This window comes from Silurus aristotelis, assembly GCF_946808225.1.
Source record: "Silurus aristotelis genome assembly, chromosome: 18".
In the NCBI taxonomy this organism is placed as follows: domain Eukaryota; kingdom Metazoa; phylum Chordata; class Actinopteri; order Siluriformes; family Siluridae; genus Silurus; species Silurus aristotelis.
The window spans coordinates 14,950,437-14,957,799 of record NC_139591.1 but is presented as its reverse complement, the minus strand read 5'-3'; positions in this window follow the sequence as shown (position 1 = coordinate 14,957,799).

The following is a 7,363-nucleotide window of genomic DNA, read 5'->3' as shown; positions in this document are numbered from 1 at the left end:
TGTTCACCAAGGAAAATGGAACAGAATTGATCTTTCTGAAAAGCCCAGTCAATGTGTCCTATGTTTATCATTTTAATGACATTGAATGGTGGTGATCAATTATGCAAGATGTTATGCAAGTTAGCAAAAAATCTATCATGGCAGAAATGAATGCATATGGCCTGGATAGGACCAAGTGGTGCATTCGGGTCATTTTGTATTTTTTCTGATTAATAATTGAATTATGGAATCTCTGTTGTTTTATGTATTACAGTTATTTTTCATTTCATTTGTTTTAGTGCGAAAAGAAGATGAAGAAAGAAAACTAGCTCCAGTGTTCGGACCCCTTGTAACGTTTAACCTGAGTGTACAAGCAGAAAACAAAGAGGTTTCAGTGTGTTGCAGAATTATTAAAAAAAGAATTTTATACACAAATCTTTGCATTCTGTAGGTGTTATTAACCAATAAAAAGCTATTGATGCAACAGTTCAAGAAAATAAAGAACTACATGGACACCCTGGAGTCCCTTTTCAGAACAATAGACATCAAGTTGTTCCACCTCTACTAGAAAAATTATTGGGGGGCTGTGAGGATTTGGGTTGATTCGGTCACAGAAGTGCAAGAGGTCAGGCAGTGATGAACAGGCCTATTGCTCAGCCGCCATTCCAATTCATTCCAAAGGTGTTCAGTGGGGTTAAGGTCATGGCTATGTGCAGGACACAGGAGTACTTCTACTCAACCCTTTGCAGAACAAGACTTTATGGATATCACTGTATGCATTGTCATACTGAAACACATTTGGGCCTACCCTTTATTCCATTAGTGAAAGAAAAGATTAATACCTGTGGTGGACAGTAACAAAGTAAATGTGATTCGTTACTGTACTTAAGTGGTTTATATATATATATATATATATATATATATATATATATATATATATATATATATATATATATATATATATATATACAGTGAGGAAAATAAGTATTTGAACACCCTGCTATTTTGCAAGTTCTCCCACTTAGAAATCATGCAGGGGTCTGAAATTGTCATCGTAGGTGCATGTCCACTGTGAGAGACATAATCTAAAAAAAAAAATCCAGAAATCACAATGTATGATTTGATCATACAATCAGTAAGAATCCAACTACTAACATGGCCAAGACCAAAGAGCTGTCCAAAGACACTAGAGACAAAATTGTACACCTCCACAAGGCTGGAAAGGGCTACGGGGAAATTGCCAAGCAGCTTGGTGAAAAAAGGTCCACTGTTGGAGCAATCATTAGAAAATGGAAGAAGCTTAACATGACTGTCAATCTCCCTTGGACTGGGGCTCCATGCAAGATCTCACCTCGTGGGGTCTCAATGATCCTAAGGAAGGTGAGAAATCAGCCCAGGACTACACGGGAGGAGCTGGTCAATGACCTAAAAAAGAGCTGGGACCACCGTTTCCAAGGTTACTGTTGGTAATACACTAAGACATCATGGTTTGAAATCATGCATGGCAGGGAAGGTTCCCCTGCTTAAACCAGCACATGTCGAGGCACGTCTTAAGTTTGCTAATGACCATTTGGATGATCCAGAGGAGTCATAGGAGAAAGTCATGTGGTCAGATGAGACCAAAATAAAACTTTTGGGTCATAATTCCACTAAACGAGTTTGGAGGAAGAAGAATGATGAGTACCATCCCAAGAACACCATCCCTACTGTGAAGCATGGGGGTGGTAGCATCATGCTTTCGGGTGTTTTTCTGCACATGGGACAGGGCGACTGCACTGTATTAAGGAGAGGATAACTGGGGCCATGTATTGCGAGATTTTGGGGAACAACCTCCTTCCCTCAGTTAGAGCATTGAAGATGGGTCGAGGCTGGGTCTTCCAACATGACAATTACCCAAAGCACACAGCCAGAATAACCAAGGAGTGGCTCTGTAAGAAGCATATCGAGGTTCTGGCATGGCCTAGCCAGTCTCCTGACCTAAACCCAATAGAGAATCTATGGAGGGAGCTCAAACTCTGTGTTTCTCAGCGATAGGCCAGAAACCTGACTGATCTAGAGAAGATCTGTGTGGAGGAGTGAGCCAAAATACCTCCTGCAGTGTGTCCTGTCCTACAGGAAACGTTTGACCTCTGTAATTGCAAACAAAGGCTACTGTACCAAATATTAACATTGACTTTCTCAGATGTTCAAATACTTATTTGCAGCTGTATCATACAAATAAATAGTCAAAAAATCATACATTGTGATTTCTGGATTTTTTTTTTTAGATTATGTCTCTCACAGTGGACATGCACCTACGATGACAATTTCAGACCCCTCCATGATTTCTAAGTGGGAGAACTTGCAAAATAGCAGGGTGTTCAAATACTTATTTTCCTCACTGTATATATATATATATATATATATATATATATATATATATATATATATATATATATATAATTATATATATAATTATATATATATATATATATATATATATATATATATATATATATATATATATATATATATATATATATATATAATTAATAATATATATTATTATAATAATTATTATTTTTATTATTAAATAAATTATTATATCATGTCACGGTGAATGAAACTGGTCGGGACTCAGAGTGTGCGCCCACCGCCCGGAGAAGTTCCCTCACTCATACACTCATAAAGGAGAGGCGATTGTTGGGTGACATCACGTCAGTAAGGAGAACTGAATCCAAATTAAAAACGTCTAAACCCTCAGGAGCCCAATTTAAAAAATAAAACTAATAAAAAAGGGGATCAAGTATGGGGCAAATGTGAAAAAGATAAAGGTGTGTATGCAGCTCATCTCATTATGAGGATAGTAGAGGCAAATGCGTTTAATGAAATAGGCTAATAACTGCATATCACTTATGCTGTGTTTCCTGCTGTGTTTTTACACACAAAACAACAATATATTTTTTAGCCTGCATAACATTATAATTTATAGCATGTAGTTTATCATAATGTCTGTTGCAACAAAACAATTTCAACCTAACTAGTCTTGTAGTTAAACAGCACTTATTGATTTGGTTTTCTGTAATTGTACTGAATCTCCAGTGCAGCTTAAAGGCTCATTTAAAAGACATCAATTATAAAGATATAGATGCTGTATGTATTTTATGGCTGTGATTAGCCAAGGAATTGTTTGGTTCTTGGTTCTGAGAGTTATTGTGATAAACCGTGCACAATGACATGTGTTTTTAAATTGCAATAAATGCATTGAAGGTGATATTTATACATAAAATTTAGCTCTCAGAAATGTATCCAAATTTGTGGACTTTGTGTCTTAATCATCCAGTGATGATAGCTGAAGCCGAGAGGAGCTTTTCAAAGCTGAAACTAATCAATGAGGGAGACGTTCGGTTATGGCGTGGTTTAACCAGGGCATCCTTCAAGCTAGAACCGCCATCGCCACTTGGTGGTATCGATTTAACACAAGCATACAGTTCAGCATCAGTTCAACAGCAAGCAGAACATTTAGAGAAAAAGAAATGATGGAAGAAACTCCTGACTCGAACTTGCGACAACACCTTTTTAAGTCATTGAAAATAAGGTTTTGTTCTCATTATAATTTTCTAGATATCAATTAGTGTTTGACTCATTAATATCATTTTATTGATAGATTGGTGAAGAGTAACAGAGTCTTTTCACATAAACTGAGTTGATTAAGCAAAGAGTCATTGTGTAATGATAATAGGAACATTATAGACATAATAAATCATAGTACTTGGATACTTAAGTACATTTAAAGGCAAATACCTTTGTACTTTTACTCAAGTGCAAGTTTAAAGAGAGCACTTTTACTGGAGTCATGTTTTATCTACTGTGTTTCTACTTGTACTCAAGTACATGCTTTGTGTACTTCATCCACCACTGCTTAATGCTACCGCATACTGGCAGACTTCAAATGGCAATTAAAGACTTAACTCTACATGAACTACTTAAATTAGCACTTTGTCTTTGTGCTTTTCATACTACCTAGTCTCAGACCTCATGAACTAGGATTAGGATATATTTACTGATAGGAAATTCAAAGCACTTTTGGATGTCGATCTGCCTAATGGAGTCTGCCAAATGCCTTAATTGTAAATGTATTATAAATGTGTGTATACAAGGATGCGTGCCTCCAGCATTGTGGCAAAGGTTCAAGGAGGATGCACACACACACACACGCGCGCACACACACACACACACACACACACACACAGAGCTGTGAGGGTTAGGTGAGTACACAAACTTTTGCCCGTGTAGTGTATAATGCTACAAATTGCCTGTGTATACCTGGAATAGCTTTTTGATCGCACACAGCTAGAAAGCCACTAAAACACTGTTTTTTGAATAAGAAATATTTAATTTGTTAGCCGTAATCCTCATTTGTGGGGGTATTGATGAGACTGATGTCAAAGAGGATTGAAAAGTGCTTAATGTTTGGCAACCAAAGCTGATAAAACATGATATTTTTTATGTATAACGGAATTTACAGTCCAATAACCAGAGTGGCTGTGAAATAAAGTGAGCCAAACTTAGTTTGCCCCCGGGCAAAAGAGTCCCCACCTCAAACTCCACCCAGAACCAACACACACCCGTCATCACACCTGGTCACTATAAAAATCCTTTTGAAATAAGGGTGTAGTAAAAGCACTAGACAATTAAATACACTTGTAGATTTTATCACGCATGTTTTACAGCACACTCGGGTTCACCATTTCAATGCTTCAAATACAAAAAGAAAACTTTGGTCTTTGTGATAGCATTTCTTTATTTATTTAACAGTATGGCTACAAGTCACTGGCTAATATTTGCCAAGCAAACTGAAGTAGCTAGAACAGAAAGTTTCCATGATGTCAGGATTAGTAGTTGTGGAGTGGTTCATGGCTCATGGCGGTCATACTGGAGCAAAAATAATGTCTCACTGTCAACACTCCAAACTAATTCTTAGCTTCTAAAGATGATTCTTATTCACACCACCCAAACTTTAGGGTGTGTTCTGTGTTCTGTTTTGCATTTCAACATAGTATGCTGAAGTAAACTACATTATAAACTACATTAGGAAGACAATATGTGTAGTGAGCTCTTTTAACCCAATAAAAATCTAAAAGACAATCGAGCAGCTTTAGCAAAAAGCAAATGTATCACAGTTCCAAATGTTTTTGCCCCAGGTTAAAATTTTGTGATAGACCTTGGCCTTAATGAATAGCATTCTCATTCCATTTTAAATCAAAGAACACATTTATGGTGATGAAGGTGTTTTTTCAGTTCACTGGAATCTATTTGCATTAAAGTGCGAGGTGTGTGTGTGTGTGTGTGTGTGTGTGTGTGTGTGTGTGTGTGTGTGTGTGTTTGAAAATGTTAATTTTATCTAAATTAAAACATAGGCAAAGCAATGTAGATGAATAGCTGCTCTTGGGTCTGAAGTTCAAATACAGACTCCTTCCCCTGCTGGTTCCCATTAATTGCAATATCAAAGGCATTCTTCTTGGAGAAAGTCATTATTTTCTAATGTAACTTCAAACGAAGTGAAGGAGGGTGTGTGTGTGTGTGTGTGTGTGTGTGTGTGTGTGTGTGTGTGTGTGTGTGTGTGTGTGTGTGTGTGTGTGTGTGTGTGTGTTGGGAGGTGGTAAAATGACTTTCCCCACATGCAATCCACATTGTGTTACTTTTAGGCGGATTGAATAAATTGAACAATTTTTCATATGAATATAAAGAGCGCATCACTCGCTCATAATTAGTCTTGGATAAGGGATTTAAATGATCCGGTAATGCTAATAAGAAGGATTCTCTTTCCCAAGCACAGGGAATGTATTCCCTACTTCACATTTAATTAAAACTGGGTGTTTGAATAGTTCTCAATGGAGTCAAAACTGCTCATCTGATCATATATGTGTGATGATGCAAATACTATCACTACACACAGCTGTTTAGTCTGGACGGGACCATTCATTTCAACCTCAAACAGATAAATAATACAATTAATATAATAATAATTTTTTTTTTTTATGTACAATAATGTCAAAGTATAAACCATATATAAAAAGCACTATATGTGACATTAGCATGTATTTAACTTTATTTTTCTTAAATTTGCAGTGCATTTGCAAGAACCAAAAAAAAAATAACGCTTCTGTTTGGTTTGCTTTTGACAGTTGGGTTTGAGTTTTGGGAACAGCACGACAGAATGAAATCAGTCATCTGCAACAGAAGCCAGTACGTCCCTGCTGTGCTGCCTTTGGTTCTGTTCACTCTCAAGAGGTTAAACCATTACATTTACCAGAATTACACTACTAAGACATGAAGCATATGGACTTTACAACACAAATCCTAAAATGTGTTGCTTTAAACAATGTTTAGGTGGAAACACTAGGAAATGCAGCATGCATCTGAGCTTACACTAAAACACCGAGCTTCGCACTGATACACATCTAACCAAGGACAAAGCCAGTAGGTCTAAAATGTATTGATTTACATTTTTCCAAGCCATTGATTACGCTGTTGTAATTAAATGAAGCACTGCAGGATGCTGACTAACCTCTGAGAGCTTTTCACAGTAGGCACATATCGCCCTAATGCACAGTTATACTAATATATAAGTAAAAAGTAAAGGTAGCTTTCTGGGAAATGGCTCGAGTTAACTTTAAATTGAGAAATCTACTCGAGCAGAGGTTTGAAGATTCATTTCTCTATTCTTATCTCTACCAGGATGGATCAGTGGTCGATATTTTTCATACTGCGGAAATTAGATTTATATCCAGGCTTGTACACTCAAAATTTAGATGGAATAAGTCCAGCTTTTTGATAAGGGTTAAAATAATTGGGGAAATCTTTACATACAGTGTAAACAGAGTGTGCTAATAATGTTTAGCTAGCCTAAATAGGGAGAAAAGAGCTCATGTCTGTGAGCAACCCCATAAACTAACTTGACAGGATTACATAGAGATTGGTTTTGTTTTTATTTTTTAAATATACATTTTAAAGTGTTAACAGTTAGCAACTTAGCAAAGTAGCAAAAAGTATAATTATAACTGTATTATTTGTACAAATATTTGTACATAATTTATAGCATATCTTAGATCATCTTTTACATAACTGTATATACACTCTGTAAAACTTTTTCTCGTATTTCTCCACAAATATTGGGCCTCACACATCTTGCTGAAACTGAATATTCTCTGCGTTTTCTTTTCTCACCTATAGATCATACATGTATGTACAGTTTACATTTAAAGAAGATTAGAATATATATTCTTATTGTATTTTCTCAACCTTTATATTTATTTACTGTACATATATTTACACATTCATCTGCACTTGCCAACTTGCACAATGCTATTATTTGCATCTATCAAAGTAAGATGTAAGTTGA